The sequence below is a fragment of the Adiantum capillus-veneris genome, chromosome 25, assembly GCF_014529385.1.
Source record: "Adiantum capillus-veneris isolate H3 chromosome 25, ASM1452938v2, whole genome shotgun sequence".
Lineage (NCBI taxonomy): Eukaryota > Viridiplantae > Streptophyta > Polypodiopsida > Polypodiales > Pteridaceae > Adiantum > Adiantum capillus-veneris.
Window position 1 is genome coordinate 139,215,182 of NC_140955.1, and position 13,545 is coordinate 139,228,726.

The 13,545-nt window shown below is 42.5% G+C and overlaps 1 protein-coding gene across 1 annotated transcript in view; it reads left to right on the forward strand.

Moving 5' to 3' along the window:
• Nucleotides 1–13,545, forward strand: part of LOC147425743 (uncharacterized) — a 78,846-nt gene that overhangs the window by 43,185 nt on the left and 22,116 nt on the right. The window lies entirely within an intron of this gene.

The window sequence follows — 13,545 nt, forward strand, 5'->3', positions numbered from 1 at the left end:
AGCCGTCCTTTTCTTAGTATGTGGTCTCTTCCTTCCACACGAGTGTATATGTGGCTTTACAAGTCATGATGCGTTTCTCTAAGAATGCAAATGTTGCTACCAGGAAAAACATGATCTCTTTTGATGCGGTGTCATTCTTTTGTTTGATAGGCAATTTTTTTTACAAAATCCATGTCTTACAGTTAGTTGTTGTCATGAGTATCATTAAGCTAATAAGCCATAAGACATGGCAGAGCCTTGGGGTTTTCACCTTTCAAAACTACCTATAGCAAGTGGTAGAACCCTAGGGGCATAGCTATTTGAAAGATGAGCTTCGAGACACAATAGTATCCACCGTTGCTCAAAAAAAAAATTCCATTGTCTAAGAATATTCCTAATTTTCTACCTTAAAAATAAAAGTTCAAGAAAATTGCAACCTTGAAAATGAAAATGAAATTTCAATGAAATTGTAATCGATGTAAATAAGCTAGTGATACTTGGTAGACAAGATGGTAGTGCGTCCATTTCCACCCTTAACTTATAATTACTTAGTAAGGTATCAAAGCAAGGTGTCTCTCTCTACATAAGGATATGGAATATTGGAGTTAAGCGATGGCGAACATACAAGGTGAAAGAGGGTAGGGTTGCGTGCAGTGAATCGTAGCCTTGTTGAACAGTTTTAAACCAAGACGCATAAAGCTGTCACGTCTATCCCCTCCTTGATTTTTTGTGTGAATTACTTCCCTCGTTGCACCTGCAACATTCAAGAGACGTTGCTATTGACTCCCCCCGCTATAGCTTGCTTGGTATGGTTGTTGAAACTATGTGAAGCCTGCTGCTCTCTCGTCATCCTTGTAGTCAACGTGCCCTCTCTCTTGAGAGATACTCGCTTGAGACATACTCGCTCGATGTTAAAAAATTTGAATAAGCAAGAAGATTCCAATCGTCCTATTAAACCACATGCCCCCCTCTTCGCCTATCCTGAGCACGTAGCCAATTTGCATCCGCTTCCTACCTTTGCCCTTCCTCCCCTCGCCGCCTACCTTCACCGCCAAGCTTGCTGACCTGCTTTTAGCCTGGCGCCCCACTCCAGGCATTGCAAAACTATTGAGAGAGAGAGAGAGAGAGAGAGAGAGAGAGAGAGAGAGAGAGAGAGAGCTCATGCCTGCCTCCCAATTGAGGGGAGACAGAGAGCCTTGTGAAAAACAAACACATACACACACACACACACACAGTTCCATCTCCTCAAAACGGCCCGTCATGTCCCTCGTGAAATCTTTAAACAATAGCCCTTGAGCAACATGACGAGAGAGAGAGAGAGAGAGAAGTACCAGTTCTCATGCTGCATGAGAGTTCTCTGATTTTTTTAGTTTTAATCAAATATAAGTGTGGCAGAGAGAAGAGAGAGAAGCTGTGTAGATTCTCCTCTCATTTCCTTTTCAAAATGTGTAGAGCATATTCACTTGTCACCTTCTTAAACCATTTGTTGCAAGCCATGTTGCAAGCCATGCCGTTCTGCTGATAATACCACTTGTGATAAGGCAATTTTGGCAATTAAGTGCTCTCCAAACTTCCAAGGAATTATCGCCTACTACTAGGTGCGTTTATCTTTGGCACTACTTAATCATCGCTTAGCCCTATTGAGGCATTTTTTCTTTTGTTATCTTTGATGTCCTTTGTTCTCCTATTATATTTGGTGCTCTTGCCTATTGTTTGTGCATCTACTAGGGATCCATCCCACCATGGCACGGCCCTGTTTGCCCCCCCCCCCCCCCCCACCCCAAAAAAAAAAAAAAAAAGTTTGCTCCAGGACAGTTCCTAGCATTGATGCCAAGATACTACCAATAGAGGAGGACATCCAAAAATTCTTGGAGATGCTTGTGACAAAAAAGATGTCAATGCAAAAAGGCATCATGTTGATGGACGAAGGGGTTGAACATACACCGCGTACATCAAACTCCATCAATATGAGAGATGAAACAGTGATTAAGGAACCGACCTTGCTAGTTAATAAAGAATGCTCGGTTGAGATGACTCTCCCAAAAAAAGATGATGTGATCGATCTCAACACTAAAGGGTGCTATTTTGAGGCAAAGCCACTCAAGACTGGGGAGCCTCAAGGAACCATTTTCACAAACACCAACAAGTTGGCTACCAGCACTGGTTCTCTCAGACCAAACATTTCTTTTGCAAGCATTTTGGAGGATCCTAATCCTTTGGTCTGCAACAAGGCAAGAATTTTTTTAGGGATATAACGATGAAGGCCATGATAAACTGAAGAATTTAAAGCCACTGTTCAAAGACGAACTGAAAGAAATCAACAGATAGATGGAGATCGGACCTAGCGGTAACAAGAGATCGAGCTTACGGACGAAAGTGGGGGCTTCTCGAAAATGGGCTGGTGGATTGATCTTATAGTGCTATGAAGAAGTCTCTTCCGCAGCAGGTGGAGGTTGCAGAGGCCATCACGTTAGCCAATGATTTGGCTTCCTAGCCATTTCGTCTTGGTCTTGCGTAGCATTCCCATTCGCATATGTGAGTGACTGGACGAAGCCCAGGCTTTTCTTGATTTTCAAAGCCCTAAAGAAGTGTGCTTGATTAGCGGCCTCCGGTTGAAGGAAGGTCTCCCTGGATATCAATCTCGCCCTCCTAAACTCCTCGAGCTACTCCTTGGCCAGGTTGGCTTTAGCTTCCAGTCATCTTTTGTGTTCTTCTTCGGAGGCTAGCCTAGTAGCTTTTTTGGAAGTTAGACAAGGAACCTCTTGTTTGAGCTCCTTCCAATGCTCTTCCCGGGCCTTTTTCATCCGAGGACCGGAGCTTTTGATCTCTCTCTATATACTTTGAGCAAAGAGATCCCAAGATTTAGGTTTTTCTACATTTGTATATTTATTGAGTTTACTCAAAGCTTTCGTGGTTAGCATTCTAAACATAGGGTCCTAGTAACAAGCAACCTCTTACTCCCTCTGGGGGCTTGCCCCTCCCCTTTGGCTTTCTTGAGTTTCATGTGTAAAGGTAGATGGTTTGAGGGGCTCTTCATTGCCATTACCTGCATTTCAAGCAGCGATAGGATAGAGTTAGCTTGGTGAGAGAATTAGCACCTGTCAAGTCGGGAATCCATGCAAGCATACTGTAGGCTTGTGTATGTGAAGCGCTAGCCCGGCTTGCTATTCTAGGGACCCACCTCCCATAGGTCCATCATAGCCCATTTCTCACAGAGATCCATCCATTAGTTTTTTTAGAATGTGCCAACAGTTTGGTTGAGCCTGTACTGCTTAGAATCAGAAAGTTACAAAGAGCCCTCACATATCCTTTGCAAAGGGTTTTCAAGAGAAAATACATCAGAGGGGATGACCATCCTGACTAACCTTACTTATTTAATTTGCAGCTCTTACTACAATGTATTTGGCAGTCCAAAGATGTGTTGTTTCAAGGAAAGTGTAATCCCTTTGACACAGATGATGTTCTAAAACCATAACTTTGAAGATTTTAGGTGGAACATTTTGAGTGCTCTCCACTAACGACATTGTACACAACCTACGCAATGACAAACAAATCCACTATTTTGTCCTGAATCTCTACTATTTATGTACAATTCTCCTCAAGGGGAATTTCCCTTCCCCTTCTTTCCTTGTCCTCAAATGAAACCTTTTAATTTCCGTGCGGGGGAAAAAAATGCGTCAACATGACATAGTGAACACTTTTCAAACAAAGGGAAGCTCCCAATGCTTTAGATGAGTTTACTAGACATTAGGCCTAAAAAACTATAGGAAATATTCTTTGTCAAGCTATAAAAGTTTTATTTTTTATTTTTTTAACAAAACTCACAAGAGTGAGAGTGAGTGGTATATTAGATAACCACAAAAAGAATTACAAACCACTGATAGCCCTACTCACACCGAGTCAAGGCATCATCAGTACATAAAAAGTCATCCGTCCCCACCAAATACATTGTTGATCTGGGAGCCACCTGGCCTTAAGGACAAACGGCTGACAAGGCAGCCACCCTGATAACAAAGCAAAGGTTGAATTGGGAGCCACCCATCCGAGGGAAAACAACAAGGACAATCAGGTTGCCACCAAGCCCACGAGGCTCCCACCTTGCATGGACTGACCACCGAATCGGCCGCTGATAGCATCACCACAACCTCCATCGCATATCATCAAGCAAAAAGGATCTTAAAACCCCAACCAGAGCCATGCTTCCAAATAGAAGTGAACCAACCCCAAGAGAACACATAAGACTGAGCCAACATGGTTCCAAGGAGTGCACCCGCAGGAGAAGATGCAAAAAGAACAACATCTACCATCGAGTATCAGGCCATTAGGGTGGGCAAGAACCTACTAGAGAGAAATCACCACTAAGGTAGCTCAGAAACACACCGAAACCACATAATATTTCCCTTCTTCTCAGTCACCAACAGAACATGTAAAGCTATCCAGCACCCAACACCCATCCCCATCTGAGGACCGTAATCCTCCCCGCGAAGGGTTGCTAGAGGTTGGGAACCGCCCACTCGCCCTTCTAGAGTGTCCCCAATGCCCCCCCCCCCCCAACCCTGGGACCAGCACCGCAGGGTTAAAGGTCGTGCAGACCAACACATAGCCAACCCTAGCATGTGATTTAAGATTAGCTCAAAAATTCTTAAAATAATATATGTTTACCTATTTCCCTTCTCAAAGGGCTATCTTAGCATGTCAAAAATCATCATCATTACACATGAAAATGAATGATTAACATTATGTATTCCATTAACTACACTACTACACAACCTATTGTCGGTTCTTTTTTGGTTTGATTAATGGGAATCTTTACAGATTCCTTTCCTTCCCTCCTTTCCTATCCATACCTTCCCATTGTTGCAATCTTGTCTTGCAGCCATAGTCCCCCCCCCCCCCCCCCCCCCCCCCCCCCCCACCCCCCCCCCCCCCCCCCCCCCCCCCCCCCCCCCCCCCCCGCCAAAAAAAAAACCCTTGCTCCCCATTCGTCCGTGTTGGAATTAGGGTTGCAAGAAAACACACACAGCTTGGAGAAGACGAAGGAAGATCAATGCACACAATAGAGAGTGTATTATTTAGTGTGCAATGGAAAGATAAGTTAGACCTAGAGTTATGGGCGTATATACAATGCACGGGGGAGAAAACCTCCTAGTGAGGGAAAAAATTCCCCGGCGGTCCTAAGTGTGTTTACACACATCACTGCCACATGTATATGATAACAAATCCCCCTCTAGAGTGATGCAGTGAACGAGAGCTGGCACATAGAGTAAAGGGAAGTGCCATGCCCTGAGGACATGATCACTCCACAAAGGGGAGTAATTCCAAAGCTTTGCATAAAGCTTCAAAATTCTCACGAGACAATGTCTTTGTGAAAAGATCTCCAAGGTTGTCCTATGTTGGCACATAAGCCAAGCTAATCTCTCCTTCTGAGAGTCTCTCCCGTACAAAGTGGTAATACACCTCAATTTGCTTTGTGCGAGCATGAAAAACTAGGTTCCTCGCAACTGCCAATGCGCTTTGACTATCAGTGTAGATAGTGTTAGAAGTATCATGTCCAACACCCAAATGAACAATAAGGCGTCTGAACCATACACACTCAACCGTAGTTGTGAAGACTATCCTATACTCGGTCTCACTAGAAGTGGCCATAGTAGATTGCTTCTTGCTAAACCATGATATACATCAATTGCCAAGCATGAAACAAAAACCACTTGTGGACACTCGCGTGTCAAAACAACTACCCCAATCTAAGTCCGAAAAAGCATGTAATTATGGCGGCAATGATCCCCCCTTGGGATAAAACAAGCCAAGATCTAAAGTGCTACTCAAGTAGCAGAAAATCCTCTTGCCAAATAGCCAATTCTTAGACTCTGGGCTGCGCATGAATCTGCTGACGTGTGAGACTGTAAGCTGAATATTCGGCCTCAAGTTGCATACATAAATGAGGCATCCAGTAGCAGTTTGGTAAAGAGTGACATCTGTACAATCATCAGCATCATGAAGACTCAATTTTAAACCTATTCCATGGCAGTGGAAATAGGTTTGCAATCCTCAAGTTCAAACTTACATAGCAATGTCTCTATATAACTTTTTTGACACAAGGAAATACCACCATCACACTGCTCAAACTGTATACCCAAGTAATGATGCAACATCCCCAAATCTTTCATCTTGAAAGTAGCATTCAAATCAGCCTTAAACTCAAAAATATGTCTCTCATTTGTTCCAGTGACCAGCAAATCCTCTACATAGAGAACCACAGTGAGAAATACATCACCCTCACGCTTGACATACAATGTGCTTTCTATTGGATTCGTACGAAAGCCTCGTTTGACCAAATGAGTGTCAGCCTTCTCATACCAAGCACGAGGAGATCGCTTCAACCCATACAAAGCTTTCTTACATTTGCACACTTTATCCTCTTGTCCTTTCTTCACAAAACCGCGAGGTTGCGTTATGTAAACTTCCTCAAATACGTCACCATTCAAAAAAGCAGTAAAAATGTATGATTGATGTACATCCCAACCAAAATGGGCTTCCAATGCACATAGAAAACGCACAGTAGTCATATGACAAGTCTCTTCATAATATATGCCTTTTTGTTGTGCATGACCCTTTGCAACCAGTCAAGCCTTATAGCGATCAATCATACCATCTGTCTTGTGTTTCAACTTGTAAACCCACTTCGTACCAATGGCCTTTTTGACAGAAGTAAAATCACATAAAGTCCATGTGTCATTTTCTATAAGGGCATCATAATCTGATTGCATGGCAGCTATTCATTGAACGACAGAGGTTTCTCAACATCATGTAACCTAGACACAACCAAATCATAACAATATGATGCATAAGATGCATGGTGAAAGCCTGAATGAGTACGACTAGATAAAGGTGCATCCAATTTACTGTCATGCAATGTATGCACCAACCATTTTGGCATACCTCTAGCCTGCTCATTTTCAGCCCTTTTGTCATCAAATACATCATGTACATCTGCATCAGTAATAGGCTGATCTGTAACATTTTCAAAAACCCCCATAGGCTATTCATTTGCCTCATTGAAATTTACATTCAAACTTCCAGCACTAAAAAGAGGCAACAAAGAGTCATAAATGTCCTGTGAGCTTACATTATTGTCTCTAGTACATGACAGCAAGGGTTGAACAGAATCTTCCAGAAACACATCCCGTGAAACTAGAATACACTTTTTTTGTGGATGATACAACCTTTAACCTTTTCTTTTAGCATTATAACCAACAAAAATACATTTGACAGCCTTATCATCCAATTTTTTGCGTTGTGTCTGTGGCAGCAAATCATATGCCAAATAGCAAAAAACACGCATGTGCTCAATAGAAGGCTTTCTATCATTCCATACTTCATATGGAGTCATAGATTGCAAAGCTTTCGTAGGACACCTTCTAAGTACATAAGTGGCACACATGATTGCCTCAAGCCCAAATAAATGCGGATAAGCTTGACTTTTGACCATACATCATTCCATTTACGTAAGTGACCTATTTTTCCTCTGAGAAACACCATTTTGCTGAGGCGTATAAGGCACTATACATTGATGTTTTATCCCATGACTAGCCAAAAATGCATTAAATTCATGAGACATATACTGCCCCCTCAATCGGAACGGAGAGTGCCCATAGTACATTTCGAGACATTTTCATCCATACCCAAAAAATGTTTGAAGCACATAAATACTTCAAAGTTTGCTTTAAGCGGATATACCCATGCATGTCTGGAACAATCATCAATAAAAATCACCAAGACGTAAAGGTAATTCCCCAAGGACTGAGTATGCATGGGCCCACAAACATCACTATGCACAAGCTACAACCTGCATGTTGCCCTAACTGAACCATCCTTTGGAAACTTAGAACGTTTCATCTTACCAAAAATATAGCCTTCACAGACATGTTTGACAGGTGCTTCAAGAGGCGGCAAAGAAGCAACCATATCAGATTTTTGCAAACGCAACAAACTGGAAAAATTCAAATGACCAAAACATGCATGCCAAAGTTTTGCATCTGAAATAGCCTTTGAATCCACAGCTTCATTTGCAAAAAATTTCCCACACTTGTCATACAAAGTGAGCTTATAAAGCCCACGGCATAAAATGCTAGATGGAAAAATTTCATCAACCAAAACTGAGATCATGTAGTATTGTACATCTGTCATCCACAAATCTGACTACAAGACCAAGTCTAGAAAGTGTAGATATAGATAAAAGATTCTTCTTGATCCCAGGTATATAAAGTGCATCAACAAGTGTAAAAGAACTGCCATTTGCAGCAGTAAGCACAATCTTTCCAACTCCCTGAATCAGATAAGAGGCATTGTTGGCACAAGTAGCTGAATTCCCATGAGGGATGGACTCAAATGATGTGAGGTAATGTGATTTGTAGCACCACTATCAAAATACCACACATCTGAATCTGCAACAACTAACATGCATGCATCATGGAGAGTATGATTATAAATGCACTCTGCAGTAGCATCAACATCAACATCATAGTCTCCTTTCACAGAAGACTCAACAATGGCTGCATTGGTAGTGGAACCAGCATTTGCATTGGAACCATCCTCTTTCTTCTTAGCCTCTTTGGCCTTCAACTTAGGACACTGCTTGATCAAGTGATCATTAGCTTCACAATAATGGCAACGCATCTTCTTTTTGCCCTTATCACCAGAATTGCCAGACGAAGTGCTGCCAATAGAAGCATTGGGAACATAAGTGTTGCCACTCGTCGCAGAACCATAAGAAGTGGTTGCATTGCTGTTACCACCCTTTCTTTGAGAAGCAATAAAAGCCTGTTCAATTGCACGCTGTCTGGCCCTGTTTTTTCAGGAAAGTGACTCTTGCAATAGCAATGTGCATAATGCATCAAACTTCTCAACTTCAGGATTTCCTTGGGTCATAAGTCCAAGTACTAGCAAAATTCTGGTAAGAATCTGGTAAGGCATCAAGAACAATTTTCACAAGGGAACTGTCTGAAATGACTTCACCTGCAGAAATAAATTGCTCATTGATATCCTTGACACCAGCAAGGAAAGTGTCCATATCATCTTCCTCATGCATAATCTTCGATTCTAGCTCTTTACGTAGCAGAGCAATTTTAGCCTCATTGCGACTTACATAATGGACAACTAGAAAATCCCAAGCCTGTTTGGCAGATTTTGTTGAAGAATGTGAGGAGTAATAGTGCACTTCATAGACAATGCAGAATGTGAGGAGTAATAGTGCACTTCATAGACAATGCAGAATGTGAGGAGTAATAGTGCACTTCATAGCAGATTTTGTTGAAGAACGTGAGGAGTAATAGTGCACTTCATAGACAATGCAGTCAATGCATGAACTTGTGCATCTTTTACATCCCAACGAGTTTGTTCTATCGTAGGCAAAACAACTCTAACAGCAACATTTTTTGCAGCAAAGAGCTACAACATCCTCAACATTGCCTACATCCTTAGAACCAGGACATATATCAATTCCCTACACAATATTATCGACACCCTTTGACACAAGAACATGTTGCATCCTGTAACCACACATAGGGTAATTGTCCCCATCCACTCTATCGTCGATAGCAAACATCTTGAACATATCTGTGTTGTTGTCGGCCATGACGAATGCCTGCACCTAATGTGAAAACTGCCCAAAAAGAGGAGAAACGAAGTGAGAACAGCACATGCTATATAGCACAAACCGTAGAAGACTGTAAGGGACCTGTTATGCAAAAAAAGGCACTACAAAAATTTTGCACAAAATGATGAAATAGGCTACGCAATACTTCCTATAGTGGAAAAGGAGTCCAAAATGAGGCCGAATTAGAAATCAGATATAGTGAGGAGGCGTGTGCTGGAGCTGCTAGCAACTAAGCCCGAGGGGATGCAACCTGCTCTGATACCAATTGTTGGAATTAGGGTTGCAGGATAACACACACATCTTGGAGAAGACGAAGGAAGCTCAATAAGGCACACAATAGAGAGTGCATTACTTAGTGTGCAATGGAAATATAAGTTAGCCCTAGACTGATGGGCATATATACAATGCATGGGGGAAAAACCTCCTAGTGAGTGAAAAAATGCCCCGATGGTCCTAAGTGTGTTCACAAACATCATTACCACATGTATATGGTAACAGTCCGCAAGAAAGCGCATCACAAATTATTCTTTGAGTAGAGAACACTTGCACGTGACAATTTAATTAGAATTCACGAGTGTGGGACTCCCGTTGCCTTTGGCAGCGGTGCTACCTACAGTAGTAGCAAAGAAGTCTTTCATTTTTTTTCCCAAAACTCACAGTTTGTGAGTGAATTGTATTAAGCACTGATTAAAAAACAGCTGGCAGTGACGGCCAGTCTGTCTCAAGCTTTTGGATTTATGGGAAGGATACCCTCACAGATAGAGCTCATCATATGGATTTCTAGTCCAGTGGTTCTCAACCAAGGCGGAACGATTGACTACATTCAATATTTGACCAAATCATTCTTCACTATAAGGTTCAATGAGCTTGGGGGATTGACAAGATGCTATCCAAAAACCCATTATAACTCAACCTCTCCCCAATGCGCGTCTTACCATGGAACTCGGTCTTTGAATCCCCAGAGGCCTTCAAGGAGTTGTGCCCAGTGTGGGTGGATTTTTCCAACTTGCTAGTCTGGTTGTGGGACAACCTCAAAGACCTTGCTACACTTTGGGCATCACTCTATTTGTACCAACGCAAAGGAAATTAGGGACATCAAAAAATAAAGTGTTCATTTGCCTTCTCCAGAAACCATGGTGATCAATGTAGGGGCAATTTTGAAAGTTATTCCACTTAGTTTGATACTTTTTTGGAGCATGTTTTTAGTGCAATGGGTTTGGTCACTTTGCTAGAGACTGTTGATGGGAAGTGAGGCTATGGTGGGTGCCACCTTGAGCAGTCCGTGGCAACAAGGAGAGAGTGCCGAACGAGATGGAGAGAGAAGGTACGAGAGAGTCGACACAAAAAAATCAAAAAACACGCTATGATTGTATTTTGCTTGTGTATATTCTCAAAAAAAACATTACATATATATAACAAAAGATGTGCCATGCAAACTGGTAAAAATTATTGAAGCTTCATCTTCATGCTTCAAGCGGTAATTCCCATGGGATGACATCAGACAAACTCGACCACAATTGGCTTGCATACCCAACACCCCCCCCCCCCCCCCCCCCCCCCCCCCCCCCCCCCCCCCCCCCCGCCCCTCTCAAGCCCAAACCACGGACTATGGACTTGAGACAGACCATGGCAGAGTCCAATCACCTGAAACCATGAGTAGAAGTCCCTCCCTTGATTATAACATGTGTTTGTGTGTGCACTTCCCTCAAACAACCATCAGTGTGAGACACACCAGAACTCGACCAAACAGCAAAGGATGGTCTTACCACTTGTTATGTGTCAATGTCTATAACCCGCACAATTTTGACATGATAACAACTAACAAGCATGACAAACTAAAACAAACCTTTGATATGAAGTAGATGATAATGTTGTCAAATAAAATCATAGCAAACCTGTGTGACACTGAACATGTAAAACCAATTTTGAACTATGTAGATTGTTGATGGACCAAGTTCTTGAAAGAAAATCTTCTTTGTTCTTGTGGTTGTCAATGTATTTGAGCATGTCATAAACCTTTCTTGGCACTTTGAACATGCCTATGCACCACATGTATGTTACCATATACATGTGGTAGTGATGTGTGTGAACACACTAGGACCGCCGGGGCATTTTTTCCCTCTTTAGGAGGTTTTTTCCCCCGTGCATTGTATATACGCCCATCACTCTAGGGCTATATATCTTTCCATTGCACACTAAGTAACACACTCTCTATTGTGTGCCTTGAGCTTCCTTCGTCTTCTCCAAGCTGTGTGTGTTTCTCTGCAACCCTAATTCCAACAATTGGTATCAGAGCAGGTCATGTCCTCCCGGGCTTAGTCGCCAGCTTCTCCAGCAAACGCCTGCTCACTTCTCCGATTTCAGTGATCTTTGGCAAGCCTTCGAGGTCGACAAATACTTTGGGCTCAGAATTTTGATTTGGGCTCATTTCGGCCTCTGTTTCCACTACAGGCAGTACTGCACAGGCTATTTCGTCATTTTGTGCAGAATTTCTGTCAGTGCCGTTTTCTACATAACAGGTGCCTTATAGTCTTCTACGGTTTGTGCTATATAGCACAGGTTGTTCCCGCTCCGTTTCTCCTATTTTCGGGCAGTTTTCACATCAGGTGCAGCATTTACCATGGCTGACAACAACAACACAAATGTGTTCAAGATGTTTGCTGCTAAGGACAGGTTGGATGGGGACAACTACCCTATGTGGGCTTATATGATGCAACATGTTCTTGTGTCAAAGGGTGTCTGGAACATTGTGCAGGGCATTGATGTACGTCCTGGTTCTGAGGATGTAGGCGATGTTGAGGATGTTGCGGGTCTTGCTGCAAGGATTGCAACTGTTAGAGTTGTTTTGCCTACAGCAAAACAAGCTCGTTGGGATGTTAAGGATGCGCAGGCTCATGCATTGATTGCGTTGTCTGTGAAGCGCACCATTGTTCCTCACATCCGTTCAGCAAAATCTGCAAAACAGGCTTGGGATATTTTAGCAGGTCTTTACGCAATGAGGCTAAAATTGCTTTGCTGCGTAAACAGCTGGAGTCGAAGATTATGCATAAGGAAGATGATATGGACACTTTCCTTGCTAGTGTCAAGGATATCAATGAGCAACTTATTTCTGCAGGTGAAGTCATTTCAGACAGTTCCCTTGTGCAGACTGTTCTTGATGCCTTACCAGATTCTTACCAGACTTTTGCTAGTACTTGGAGACTTATGACCCAAGGAAATCTAGAAGTTGTCAAGTTTGATGCATTATGCACATTGTTGTTGCAAGAGTCACTTTCCAAAAAAAACAGGACTAGGCAGCGTGCAGTTGAACAGGCTTTTATTGCTTCTCAAAGAAAGGGTGGTAACAGCAATGCAACCACTTCTTATGGTTCTGCTGCGAGTGGCAAAAATTCTATTCCTAATGCTTCTGTTGGCAGCAATTCATCTGGAAATTCTGGTGATAAGGGCAAAACAAAGATGCGTCGCCATTATTGTAAAGCCAATGATCACTTGATCAAGTCATGTCCTAAGTTGAAGGCCAAAGAGGCTAAGAAGAAAGAGGGTGGTTCCACTGCAAATGTTGGTTCCACTACAAATGCAGCCATTGTTGAGTCTTCTGTGAAAGGAGACTGTGTTGCTGATGTTGATGCAGAATGGGCTTTTAGTGCAGAGTGCACTTACAATCCTGTTGTCCATGATGCATGCTTGTCAATTGTTGCAGATTCACATGTGTGGTATTTCGACAGTGGTGCTACAAAGCACATTACCTCACATCGTGAATTGTTTACCTCTCTCGAGTCTGTCTCTCATGGGAATTCAGTCACTTGTGCCAAAAACGCCTCTTATCCAGTTCAGGGAGTTGGAAAGATTGTGCTCACTGCTGCTAATGGTATACCGTTCCTTCACACTTGTTGATGCACTTTATGTACCTA